General features: G+C 42.6%; 1 protein-coding gene and 1 non-coding gene across 2 annotated transcripts in view; both read right to left on the bottom strand.

The window, feature by feature from the left end:
• Positions 1 to 13,951, bottom strand: part of CECR2 (CECR2 histone acetyl-lysine reader) — a 118,023-nt gene that overhangs the window by 90,899 nt on the left and 13,173 nt on the right. The window lies entirely within an intron of this gene.
• LOC138438411 (U6 spliceosomal RNA) lies at positions 5,017 to 5,120 on the bottom strand. The gene has a single exon (XR_011256347.1). It is a non-coding gene; the product is annotated as a U6 spliceosomal RNA (small nuclear RNA).

Below are 13,951 nucleotides of genomic sequence, written 5' to 3'. Positions count from 1 at the left end.
CCTAAAATACTTACTATCTGGTCCTCTACAGAAAAAGTTTGCTAACAGGGTAATACATGAACTCTCGGTACTGTGACACTAACTTCGGTAAATCTACAATGATTCTACACTATAAAGGGTTCGGGGCTTCCCTTGTGGCTTAGTGATGAAGAATCCACCTGCCAATGCAGGAGACATGGGTTTGACCCTTGGTCTGAGAAGAATCCACATGCCACGGAGCAACTAAGCCTGTGCACCGCAATTACTGCGGCCTCGTGCCACAACTACCGAAGTCCACGCACCCCGGAGCCCGTGCTCAGCCAAGAGAGGCTGCCACAATGAGAAGCTCGCTTGGCAGCTAGAGAGGAGAGCCTGCTCATTGCAAGGACAAGGCTCTCTTGGGGTCCCCTCAACCAACTGTACAAAGATAGATGAGATTGTGATTACACAGACATGCAGCCAGTTACTTAAGAGAGTCCCCACCCCCTTCAGAACAACCTCTCCCCTCTCTCTGGCCTTCCCATGCTTGCTGGCTTTCCTCATGTTCCCAAACCTGGGAGAAAAGCAGATGGCAGTGAGCACAGGACTCAAAATGCAGCCCTTGTTTAAAATAAAGATTTTTTTTTAATAAATAAATAAAATAAAATAAAATATTTTAAATTCAAAACGAAATGCTCTGCAGGAAGCAGGACATTGCAAAGCGCCTCCCCTAGGGGCCGGGAGGTAGTGATCTCCAGCTTCCTTGATCTCAGCACCACTCCTTAATAGATAGCCCCGTCCACGGAAATCACTACCACCTACTCCAGAACACCTCGTGGCTGCATGTTTCTGAGCTCTCCACTTCCCTCATACCTTTTTTTTCTCTTGTGTATTACAAACCTCTTTTCCTCAGTGAGGCAACCTGAGTTTGGGATAAAAATTGAAGATATTCCTGAAGATTACACTGCAACTACACTCAAGGGGCAAAGACCTAGATTTTTCAACTTCAAGGAAGTTAAAATATTTTTAAGAAAAATTTATAAATAAAACACAAAACATTATCTAATACCTGGTGGTGGTTTAGCGGGTAAGTCGTGTCCGACTCTCTTGGTCCCGTGGAGGTAGCCTGCCAGGCTCCTCTGTCCATGGGGTTTCCCAGGCAAGAATAATGGAGTGGGTTGCCATTTCTTTCTCCAGGGGATCTTCCCCACCCAGAGACTGAACGAAGGTCTCCTGCCCAGCAGGCAGACTCCTTTACCAACTGAGCTACCAGGGAATTCCGTTTATTCTAGACATGATCCCTGCAGGTACCACGTAGTAGATACTGTCAAGGTCCTGAGAAAGTCTGAAGAAAAACGAGAAAGCTCAGACAAAACGTGGAAGCCAAATGTGATTTCTAGATTTTTAAAAAAGTAATAGTATTTTAGAATTCAATATAAAATATATCCAACTATGATATGTTCACTTGAGAATAAGCCAAATAAAGAAAAAATAATCACCACAGAAGCTTCAGCTTGCCAGCTTTAAATTTGAAGATATGCTTAAAGAACGTGTCTCTTAAATCTTAAAGATTTCTGAACAAAATTCAGAAAGGATGACTAAATATATTTACTTTAGTAAAATCCACCACTTCCATTCATGGTGTACTCATGCCTAAGCACACTCCCGATGCTCCACCCAAATTTCCACTCACCTCCCACACCATCCAAATCCTAAACACCATGCACAAGTGTCTTCCCAGGAGAAAACCCGGAAATATCAGAGCGGAAGACAACTCGCCTCACCTACAGATGAGAAAGCTGAGGTCCAGAGAATGGAAGAGACCTGCTAAAGCTAAACCTGGAGTGAGGCCAGGCTCCAGCAGCCTGGCGGCCCAGCACCTGCCCCAAGCAAGGCCTTCCTCCCTGTTCCCCGCCCCTGCTGAACCAGACCAGCTCACACCTCCCAGCCCAATGCTTCTCATGGTTTCATATGCACAGGAATCACCTGGAAACTTCACTTAAATTCAAAGTCTGAAACAGTAATCTCAGAGTGAGGCCTAAGAGTCTGCATTTCTAACAAGCTCCCAAGCGATGCTGCTGCCGCTGGTCCGAGGTCCACAGATGGAAGGAAAGGTCTGGCAGCATGTGATTCTATCCTAGCCAATTCAGACTTTTACTTCCTGTACAATCTGACTCCTGAGTCTACAGGAAATCTCCCTAGCCCTCAGTCTTCTCATAAAAATTCTGTTTTATAAGGCCCAAATGATAGAATTCATACATCTATTCAAAATTCTTGGCATTTACTGAAGTTTTGGTGAATAGCTACTTTGAATACAACTTTTAAGTTGGCATTATGCAGGTATTTGACATGTTTTAAGGCACCTAATTCCCATATTAATTCAATGGGTAAGTATGTAATCCCCCCTTTTAGAAATGAGAACGCTGGCTGTGACAGCGGTCACCGTCACAGCGCAGTGCCCCACAGGTGCAGAGCACGGCCAGGGGAGTGAGCCCGGCTGGCTCCACAGCCGGCATGAAGCACCTCCCTCTCCAGAAATGCTGTTATTTTTCCTCCTCAACTCCAAATCCCAGTTCACAATTTCTGCCACACATTTCTAACTTGAGGCTGTGTGTAAGCCCAACCTCAGCGCGCCCCACATTTACACCTTCACCCCAGTCGCAATCCTCATCTCAATGAAGAGTGACTGCATCTGGGCGGCCCCCAGGCCAGAGTCCAAGGACTCACAGGATGGGAGTCCTCCCCTGTCAGGTCCACACCCCCTCCTCACAGCACTGAGCTTTACAACCCCCACACTGTCCTGAGGTGAAGATAATGATGCCTTCTTACAACCATAAATATAATTTACAACCATAAACATAATTGATATATGACCCCAACTATAATCAAGAGAAGACAAAAATTAAATACATAATAAAAAGTATTCCAAAATGTAAATGCTTAAGCATGGACTCACTAGAAGACACAGCAGTCATATATGTTAAAACAGAACCCAAAATAAAAACACAGACCAACACCGAGCTGAGGTGTAAGCAATTAACTATGATCAGTGATGAGTAAGATATGATACAGGATATTCCCAAATGGTGAAAACCTCTCATCAACGTTTCAAACAAAACAGTATGATCTTCCCTTGGTTCTAAACAGCGGCACTACTAAAAATCTTGGTACACGTTTTAACACTGCAAAAGCTACCTTGTGTTGACAGGTGAAACCGTGAGTTTGGATTTAAGTCCCAGTTTTTTCCCTACCTGCATGAAAGACCTCAGGATGGATGTGTGACATCCAGCAACCCCACGCCATCCTCTCTCCGCCAGTGCTGCCTCTGACCTCTGGTACCAAAAGGCCTCCACAGATTCCCAGAACACTCTGGGGATGACACACCCCTGGGGATGGAACTGGGACCACGGTACTAGTCTCTTCAAGCCACTGTCCAACCAACTCTGTGTCCAACCCTCACCCGCAGCCCCATTCAATCTCCAGCTCGGGTCGGCAGCTCTCACCGAGGCAACTGGCACAGCCTGGTGGCTGCCTTTCTAGTTCCAACCTGCTGCCTCTGTACTAAGAGGGAACTAAACTCTACTTTCCATTTAGCCAACAAATATTTTCTGCACACTGACTATATGCCATCCTGCTCTAAACATTATAAATCACAACATTCTCTCCTGCTCAAACTAGAATAGCTCATCACCTATGGCAATTTTTCAAACAGCACTCTATTTTTATCTGTTTTATATACTGAATTCCTGCATAAAATTTCCTTTTAACAAAGTGATTCACAGCTTTAAAAGTCTGAAAACCCCAACTTTCAGAATAAAATCAAATAACCTTCCTATCTAACCATCACCTCAGCACTAACCGAGCCTCATCTCCTGTACCCCCATCCACCTTGCAGATGGCCCCACAGTGCCATGCCCTCTCTGGCACAGTCTCTTCCTCCCTTCCACATGGCCTGCCATCCTACTAAGTGGCTCTCTCTCTCTGCCTATGCACCTGTTAATTCTCTACCCAGCCTTCCAGGCTGAGAAAGCTGTGAATCCGTCCCAATTCCCATGCACCCATCCCCCAACAGGCTCAGCTATTTTTTTTGTAAAGCTACTAGCTTCTGCTCTATTTTGCACACGTCCATTTTACAAATACTGTACTACAATAGTCTATTTGGACAGCGACCTCTATAATATCTCCCTTTCTCTCTCAGATTTTGCAGGCAGTGACTAAGTCTTTTACTTTACTTTCTGGCACCTGTCAGTGTACAGAGCTCTCCTCCCCTCAAGGGTAAGCTGATTGAGGGATATTAGTAGGTTTCTCTTCTTCTCAATCTAAAATATAAATTTCCCTACCCAAGTGATCAAAATAAATATCACTAACAGTAAACAGCTTCCTAGGTGGCACAGTAGTAAAGAAATCGCTTGGCAATGCAGGAGACCCACAAGAAACGTGGGTTTGATCCCTGGGTTGGGAAGATCCCCTGCAGAAGGAAATGGCACCCCACTCCAGTATTCTTGCCTGGGAAATCCCATGGACAGAGGAGCCTGGCAGGCTACATTCCATGGGGTCGCAAAGAGTCGGACACGACTGAGCATGCAGGCACACACACAACCAATGTTTGCACGAAAAGAAGGCCACAGAAGGAGCAGTCCGACTCGCGGCTTGGGGTAAAAGTCTGCAGCAATCCAAAAAATATCTGCTTCATGACTATGCTAAAGCCTTGCTGTGATATGGATCACAACAAACTGCGGAAAACTCTTAAAGAGATGGGAATACCGGACCGCCTTACCCGATTCCTGAGAAACCTGTACACAGGTCAAGAAGCAACAGTCAGAATCAGATATGGAACAATGGTTCAAAATTGGGAAAGGAGTATGTTAAGGCTATGTACTGTCACCCTGCTTATTTTTTGTTTTAAATATTTATTCATTTAATTTTTACTTTTAATTGAAAGTAATTGTGTTACAGTATTGCATTGGTTCTACCAAACACTAACATGAATTAGCCATAGGTTTACCCATGTGCCCCCCACTTCCCTCCCCCATCCCAACCTCTAGGTTGTCATCGAGCAAAACTATGGACTGCTTCACAAATCTGCGTGTCATCTTTGCACAGGGGCCATGCTAATCTTCTGTATATTCTTCCAATTTTAGTATGTGTACTGCCGAATCAACTATCACCCTGTTCATTTGACTTATATGCAGAGCACATCCTAAGAAATGCCAGGCTGGATTCAAGGCTGCGCAAGCTGGAGTCAAAATTGCCAGAAGAAATATCAACAACCTCAGATATGCAGATGACACCACCCTGATGGCAGAAAGTGAAGAGGAACTTTCATCCTTGAGGAGGATGAAAGAAGAGAGTGAAAAGTTGGCTTAAAACTCAGTGTTCAAAAATCGAAGATCATGGCATCTGGCCCCAGCACTCTGCGGCAAACAAAATGGGAAAAAGGGGCAACAGTGACAGAGTTTATTTTCTTGGGCTCCAAAATCACTGCAGATGATGACTGTAGCCACTGAAATTAAAAGACGCTTGGCTCCTTGGAAGGAAAGCTGACAAATCTAGACAGCATATTAAAAAGCAGAAACATCACTTTGCCAACCAAGGCCCGTACAGTCAAAGCTACAGTTTCCCAGTAGTCATGTACGGACGTGAGACCTGGACCATAAGAAGAGCTGAACGCTGAAGAGCTGATGCTTTCGAACTGTGGTACTGGAGAAGACTTGGAGCCTCTTGACTGGAAAAAGATCAAACCAATCAATCCTAAAAGAAGTCAACCCTGAATATTCAGTGGAAGAAATGATGCTGAAGTTGAAGCTCCAACACTTTGGCCACCTGATGCGAAGAGCCAACTCACCTGAATCTAGCCAAGACTGAGGGCAGGAGGAGAAGGGGGTGACAGAGAATGAGATGACTGGATGGCATCACCAATTCAATGCACATGAGTTTGAACAAACTCCAGGAGACAGTGAAGGACAGAGAAGCCTGCAGGCTGCAGACAATGAGGTTGCAAAGAGTCCTGACACAACTGATTTCAACAGTAACAACTTGGAGCAGCTTCTGACATGAAATAGTAAGTACCCAATGACACATATGAAACAATCTTACTAAAACTGTTTAACTTGAATCTAATCTTGAGTTAACAGAAAAACTCAAAACATGTAACATTCTATAAGACAACTGACTGACACTCATCAAAGGGTTATAAAAAGCAAAAAGTCAAAAGGACTACTCCAGATGAAAAGAAATTAAATAATATCCAGGTACAATGCAAGAAGGCAATGGCACCCCACTCCAGTACTCTTGCCAGGAAAATCCCATGGATGGAGGAGCCAGGTAGGCTGCAGTCCATGGTGTTGCAAAGAGTCGGACATGACTGAGCAATTTCACTTTCACTTTCATGCATTGGAGAAGGAAATGGCAACCCACCCCAGTGTTCTTGCCTGAAGAATCCCAAGGACGGGGGAGCCTAGTGGGCTGCCGTCTATGGGGTCGCACAGGGTCAGACAAGACTGAAGCAACTTAGCAGCAGCAATGCAAGAAACCTTGACCAAAACCAAACCAACGATGAAAGATATTTTTCTGATGGGGGAGGGGGAGGAACTGAATATTAGATTAGATAATACTATACATATGATTAAGTAATATTATGAAACTGTTTTTAATTTTCCTTAGAAGTATTAATAGTATTGTGGCTATAAAGGAGAATGTTCTTATTTTTATATTGTTCTTAGGCAATGTATGCTAAAATATTTAAGAATGAAATATTATGATGTATATACGATAAAAAGCCTTTGACTGTGTGGCTCACAAAAACTGTGGAAAATTCTTAAACAGATGGGAACACCAGACCACCTTACCACCCTCCTGAGAAATCTGTATGCAGGTCAAAAAGCAGCAGTTAGAACCGGACATGGAACAATGGACTGGTTCCAAATTGAGAAAGGAGAACGTCAAAGCTGTATATTGTCACCCTGTTTATTTTACTTCTATGCAGAGTACATCATGAGAATGCCGGGCTGGATGAACGAAGTACAAGCTGGAATCAAGATTGCCGGGAAAAATATCAATAACCTCAGATATGCAGATGACACCATCCTTATGGTAGAAAGTGAAGAGGAACTAAAATGCCTCTTGATGAAACTGAAAGAGGACAGTGAAAAAGCTGGCTTAAAACTCAACATTTAAAAAATGAAGATCATGGCATCTGGTCCCATCACTTCATGGCAAAAAGATGGGAGAAAAAAATGGAAACAGTGACAGACTTTATTTTCTTGAGCTCCAAAATCACTGCAGATGGTGACTGCAGACATGAAATTAAAAGACGCTTGCTCCTTGGAAGAGCTATGACCAACCTAGATGGTGTATTAAAAGCAGAGACATCACCTTGCCAACAAAGGTCCATCTACTCAAAGTTATGGTTTTTCCAGTAGTCATGTATGGACATGAGAGTTGGACCATAAAGAAAGCTGAGCACTGAAGAATTGATGCTTTTGAACTGTGGTGTTGGAAAAGATTCTTGAGAGTCCCTTGGACTGCAAGAAGATTCAACCAATCCATCCTAAAGGAAATCAGTCCTGAATATTCATTGGAAGGACTGATGGCTGAAGCTCCTATACTCTGGCGACCTGATGCGAAGAACTGACTCACTGGTAAAGACCCTAATGCTGGGAAAGACTGAAGGCGGGAGGAGAAGGGGATAAGAGGATGAGATGGTTGGATGGCATCACCACCTCGATGGAAATGAACTTGAGCAAGCTCCGGGAGTTGGGAAGCCTAACATGCTGCAGTCCATGGGGTCACAGAGAGTCAGACACAACTGAGCATGAACACGCATTTTATGCATTATAAAAAAAGTGCTAATTTATGTTTATACACAGTGTGTATGGGCTTCCCGGAAGGCTCAGCAGTAAAGTATCCTCCCCTGGAGGAGGAATGGCAACCCACTCCATATTCTTACCTGGGAAACCCCATGGACAAAGGAGCCTGGCGGGCTACAGTCCACAGGATTACAGAGTCAGACAGGACTTAGCAGGTGAACAGTTCTGTTCAGTTGCTCAGCTGTGTCCAACTCTTTGCGACCCTATGGACTGTAGCACACCAGGCCTCCCTGTCCATCACTTCCAATGAGCAGTTGAACAACAACAATATTCACGTTATCTGAAGCAGAACTATATTCTGAAGAATTATCCTCTTCTGAGAAACCAGTAATATATATGTTGCTCAGACAATCAGAGAAAGTATCTGTATAAAATTCACCAAAAAATTTTTCTTCACTCAAAATTTTGTGACATGTCATTTTTTGAAAATTTTACACCTATAATATATACAAAGTTGGAGCAAAAACTTAATGGAGCAAAATGTGAATGATAATGACAATCGCGAATTGTATAATGAATCCATGATCAATATGAAGCTCTAACAACGTTACACGATGATATCAATTGTATCAAGTCTACAAACATGTCTCCAATCAACAACATTTTGGCAACAAAACATGTATTAAGACATCTTTAGTTAATAATGTGATAACTGCATGCAGGTGTAAGAAACACTACAGAGAAACCCATGCACTTTGCTCAGTTTCCTCCAATACTAACACTTTGCACAACTCTGATACTGCCACCAGGAAACTACATCCACTGATCTTCTTCAGATTTCTCCAGTTTTACTTGTACTAATCTGCATGCGAGTTTGCATTCATAGCTTTTCACCCCATTAATCACTAAGTACTTGAGGAATCGAATGCAAAATAAACAAATTAATTGTTTTTGCTTCTTAAATTATCGTGTACCAACTATCTCAATAATCTACTCTCTATTTTCATCATCAAATTCCGTCCTCCAGAGAAAGCACTAACACACACAATGCTGATGCTTCTGTAGCACCACTGCAGCCAACTTTTCTTTAAGATTTATTTATTTTCTGGCTGTGCTGGGTCTCCCTTGCTGCATGCAGGCTTTCTCTAGTTGTGGAGAGTGGGGGCTATTCTCTAGTTGTGGTGCGCAGGCTTCTCTTTGCACTGGCATCTCCTGCTGCAGAGTACGGGCTCTAGGGCACCTGGGCTTCGGTAGCTATGGCACACTGGCTCAGCAGTGGTGGCTCTTAGGCTGCGGAGCACTGGCTCAGTAGTTGCGGCACAGGAGCTTACTTGCTCCGCGCCATGTGGGATCTTCCCGGACCGGGGATTTAACTGATGTCCCTTGCATTGTAAGGCGGATTCTTAACCACTGAAACACCAGGAAAGCCCGCTGCAGCCAGCTTTTTGAGGAAAATTCCCTTTCACGAACCCAGAATGAAGATTATGTCTTTTTAAACATAGAATAATTTCTGTATTCTCCAGAATTAAGATGAACTTTGCTTCTAAGGGTTAGCCCTCTGGACTGTCCCAGACAGTTCTATGCAAATAGAAAAATACCACTTACTTCTTACAGATCAAATGAAGAGCTATAAAAATAGTTCTCATACACTATCAACAAAACATGCAAAAAGCAACTATAAAACCACAACTATAAAATCTCTAGAAGAAAACACAAAAGAAATTCTTGGTGATCTTAGGTTAGGCTATGCTTTTTTAAAAACAATACCAAAAGCATGATTAAAAAAAAAACTGGTAAGTTCTATTTCTCAAATTTAAAATATTCTGCTATTCAAGAAACACTGTTGAGGAGTTCCCTGGTGGCCTTGTGGTTAGGATTCTTGGCTTTCACAGCTGTGGCAGGGATTCAGTCCCTAGTTGTGGAACTGAGATCCTCCGAGTGGCGTGGCAAAAAAAAAAAAAAAAAGACACTGTTAAGAGAATTAAAGATAAGCCCCAGAACAAGGCTGAGAAAAAACATTTTCTCAATATGCATCTTATAAAGAACTTCTATTGTAAATACATGAGAAACTCTCAAAACTCAATATTAAGAAAACAACCCAATTTTTCAAATGGGCAAAAGTTTTTTTTAATAGGCAAAGAATTTAAGAGAGAATTCTCCAAAGTACATGGATGGCAAATAATACTCAGTACAATTAGTCACGAGGCAAATGTGAATTCAGAACACAACAAGATAGCAGTATATACCTATTGGGACAGTTTTCAAAGCAACACTGACAGGAACACACACCAGATAGGGAGGACTGAGGCTCACACACTACTGGAGGGAATGCCAGAAACCGCGGCACTGTCTTCCAGAGGGAACCGCACACTTTCCAGCACTCAACAATCCTGCTGCTCAGTATTCACAATGACACCTGTACATGAGCGCTTAAGCAGCTTTATTCATGATCGCCCAAACTAGAAATAGCTCACACGGTCTTCTGATGAGTGGATAAACAAACCGGTGTGTCCCAACAAAGGAATATTTGGCAATAAACAGAACTAAGTGCGGACACACGCCACAACAGGAATTAACCTCAAATGCACTCTGCCAAGTAAAGACATCGAACCCAAAGAGCCGCATACCATACAGTCCCATTTATGTGACACAGGTAAGTGACTGCCCAGGGCTACAGGAAATGCTTAGTTACCGAGGGGCATGATGGAGGTTCATAGCGGATGAACCTATTCTACACCTTGACTGTGATCGTGTTCCACAACTGTGAAAAGTCACAGAATGTACACTAAACATGGGGGCTGTGAATATGCCTAAAGTACACATTAATTGAAATAATTTAAAAAGAAATTTGGCAGTTTCTTATAAAGTTAAGAGGACCAAACAATTCCATGGCTAGCTATTTACTCAAAAGAATGATAACATCTACACCAAGACTTACAAGTGAATATGTGAAGTGAAAGTCACTCAGGCGTGTCTAACTCTGTGTGACCCCATGGGCTCCTCTGCCCATTGAGTTCTCCAGGCAAGAATACTGGAGTGGGCTGCCATTTCCTGCTCCAGTAAGTGAATACACAGAGCACTTACATTCATAACAACTGAGACACACAACAATACAGACGCCTCTCAAAACCATGCTGACCAAAGCCAGATACAAGGGAACATGGACTGTAAGAATATTTATGTGAAATTCCAGAGATGGCAGACTAATCTACAGTCACAGAAAGCAGATCAGTGACCGTCTCAGACAAGAGTGGACGTCGACTGACAAGGGACACAAGGAAAATTCGGTGGTGACAAAAATGTTCTATATTTTTGCGGGTGACTTTTGACCGCGGTGTGCGGCTTGTGGGATCTTAGTTCCCTGAGCAAGGATCAAACCTGTGCTCTCAGCAGTGGAAGCACAGAGTCCTAACCACTGGACCACAAGGAAACTCCCTCAAAACGTTCTATATCTTGATTGAAGTAAAGATACTCCAAAGGGTGCATGCATTGGTCAAAACTCAAACTACATACTTAAAAAAGATGCAAGTTTATTATATATATAGTTAACAAAAACTGATTTTAAAACACAACGTTAATGAACACTTGACTCTTAGCATAACCCTATGGAATGAGCAAAAAACTCTCCAACAAAGAAGCTGAGGCTCAGAGAGAGAGTCTGTCCACACCCTGAGCACTGCCTGGACTGGAGCCAGTATTATTCCAATGAAATCTTCTTTCCTTATTATTTCACCTCACATATTTACAGCTTGAAATTTACATCATTTGATCCACTTTTCCCTATTACTGGGATAAATTACTTGGCTTCAATCTGCTTAAAAACTATCCCAAAAACCAAACAAATGTGTGATCCAGGATAGAGGTGAAGGGCAACATCTATAAAAGTCACTGTGGGGACAAGTGACAACATTCAAATATTGATATATTACAGAATTACTGTTATTTTCTTAAATGTGAATATGCTGATGTGGTCATGTGGGAGAGGGTCCCTATTCTTAGGAAGCGCATGGCAAAGTATTTCAGGATAAAAGTATCACATTGCCAGCTTACTTTCTAATGGTTCATCAAAAAAGAAAACATGAAGTAGAATGTTAACAACTGCTGAATCTAAACAAAAGGCATGCAAGGCTCACCTACATTTGTCTTTGAACTTCACTGTAGGTTTGAAACATTTCTAAGTATAATGAAAAAAGATCTGAAGCTTTACAATTTTTTTATCATTTACAAATTATTTTACTTTGTGAACATTTAGTATATCAATGTTTAGCCACTTGAGATGAAATTTCCAAGAAAAAAAATTTATAAAATCAAATACTAGAAACAGTTTTGAATCGAACACTTTTAAATCTATGAGTGAAAACTATAAAAGCCAGTCTTCCCCTGGTAGTTCAGTGGAGAGGAATCCGCCTGCCAATGCAGGGGACACAGGTTCCATCCTTGGTCTGGGAAGATCCTAAATGCCTCCGAGCCTAAGCCCGTGCACCACAATTCCCCAGCCTGTACTCTAGAGCTCACAAGTCACTGCTGTGGAGCCAGCGTGTTGCAGCTGCTGCAGCCCATGCGCCCAGAGCCCGTGCTGGCAGTAAGAGAAGCCACTGCAACGACAAGCCCGTGCGCTGCAACGAGGGGCAAAGCCACCGGGACCCAGAGAAGCTGAAATACGCAAAACCTGAATAAAACGACTTCCTAAACTAGGCATGCCAACTTTTAAGTGTGAAAAGAATGATACAACTTGAAAATAACAATTTGGCAACTATTATGGAATGACTGACTCAGGCAAAGCACCCTGCAAGGATTAAAATGGGTGAAATTTTGATGGTAAACAGGACGTTTACATAGCATCTCCCAACCAGTTACAAGGGAAAAACAGTAAATTCACAGCGGAGAGAGCTGGCAGACACCACCTCAAACCAAGCAATGAAAGTTAATAATAACCATCGCCATCGGACTAAGCAACATCACGTGACTCTTGATCTGCTGCCCTAAGGACACACCGCTCCTTTAGCACTCCTGCCAAAACACGGGACCTCAATCTCATCAAGAGAGTGCATACAACAAACCCATATTGAGGGACAGTCTCAATTTCCAAAGGTCAAGGTTACGAAAGACAAAGACTGAAAAACTACTCTAGGCTAACAGAGCCGAAAGAGATCCAACAGCTAAATGCAACACCTGATCCTACATTAAAAACCCAAGCCACCAAAATAATTTCTAAAATAGTACTGAATTTAAAATCAGAAAAATCTATAAATTACACATTAACATCTACAGACCTTATTCAGTAGTAACTTCCTGATTCGGATAACTGTACTATGGCTATGTAAGAAAACGTCTGTGTTTAAGGCACAGCAGTACAGTGTCTAGTGTTAGTCACTCAGTCGTGTTCGACTCTCTGCAACCCCACGGGCTGTAGCCCGCTAGGCCCTTCTGTCCATGGGACTCTCCAGGCAAGAATACTGGAGTGGGTTGCCATCCCCTTCTCCAGGGGACCTTCCTGACCGGGGATAGAACCGGCGTCTCCTGCACTGCAGACAGACTGTTTACCATCTGAGCTACAGGGAATTCCTTTTTAAGGCATAGAAACACTGATACATTTAGAAGTGAGGGGTATCGTGTCTGCAACTTACTCTCAGGGAACAGACAGGTAGTTCTTAGAGGCAGAGGTGGTGTGATGGGTAAATGGGTCAGCAGGTACAAATCTCCCTTCATAAGGTAAGTCCCGGGGATGTGATGTACAATATGGTGACTATAGTCAACAATACTGTGTTGTATTGATGTGTATGTGAAAACTGCTAAGAGAATAGATCTTAAAAAGTTCTCTTTGCAAGAAAAAAAAAAATGTAACTAATGTGGTATTGCATGCTAGCTAGGCTTGTTGCAGCGATCAGCCCTTAATATATACAAATATGGAATCATTATGCTGTTCACTTGAAACTAACATAATGTTATATGTCAATTGCATTTCAATTTTTAAAAAGTACAGATAAGTTGACACATAAGAAACACTAAGCAGTGCCTGGAGCACCCACAGTGGGCACCAAATTCATGCTCGTTTTTGTCATGAAATGTAAGATAAAAATTGACTACAATGTTCAAGACAAGACTTCAAACATAGTAATGAGAAGTCTAATGAACAAAAACACTAATCATATCTTGGGTAGAAAAAAAAATCTTTCTGTCCATGG

This window comes from Ovis canadensis, chromosome 3 (genome assembly GCF_042477335.2).
Source record: "Ovis canadensis isolate MfBH-ARS-UI-01 breed Bighorn chromosome 3, ARS-UI_OviCan_v2, whole genome shotgun sequence".
Taxonomy (NCBI): domain Eukaryota; kingdom Metazoa; phylum Chordata; class Mammalia; order Artiodactyla; family Bovidae; genus Ovis; species Ovis canadensis.
This window is presented reverse-complemented; position numbering and strand designations above follow the sequence as displayed.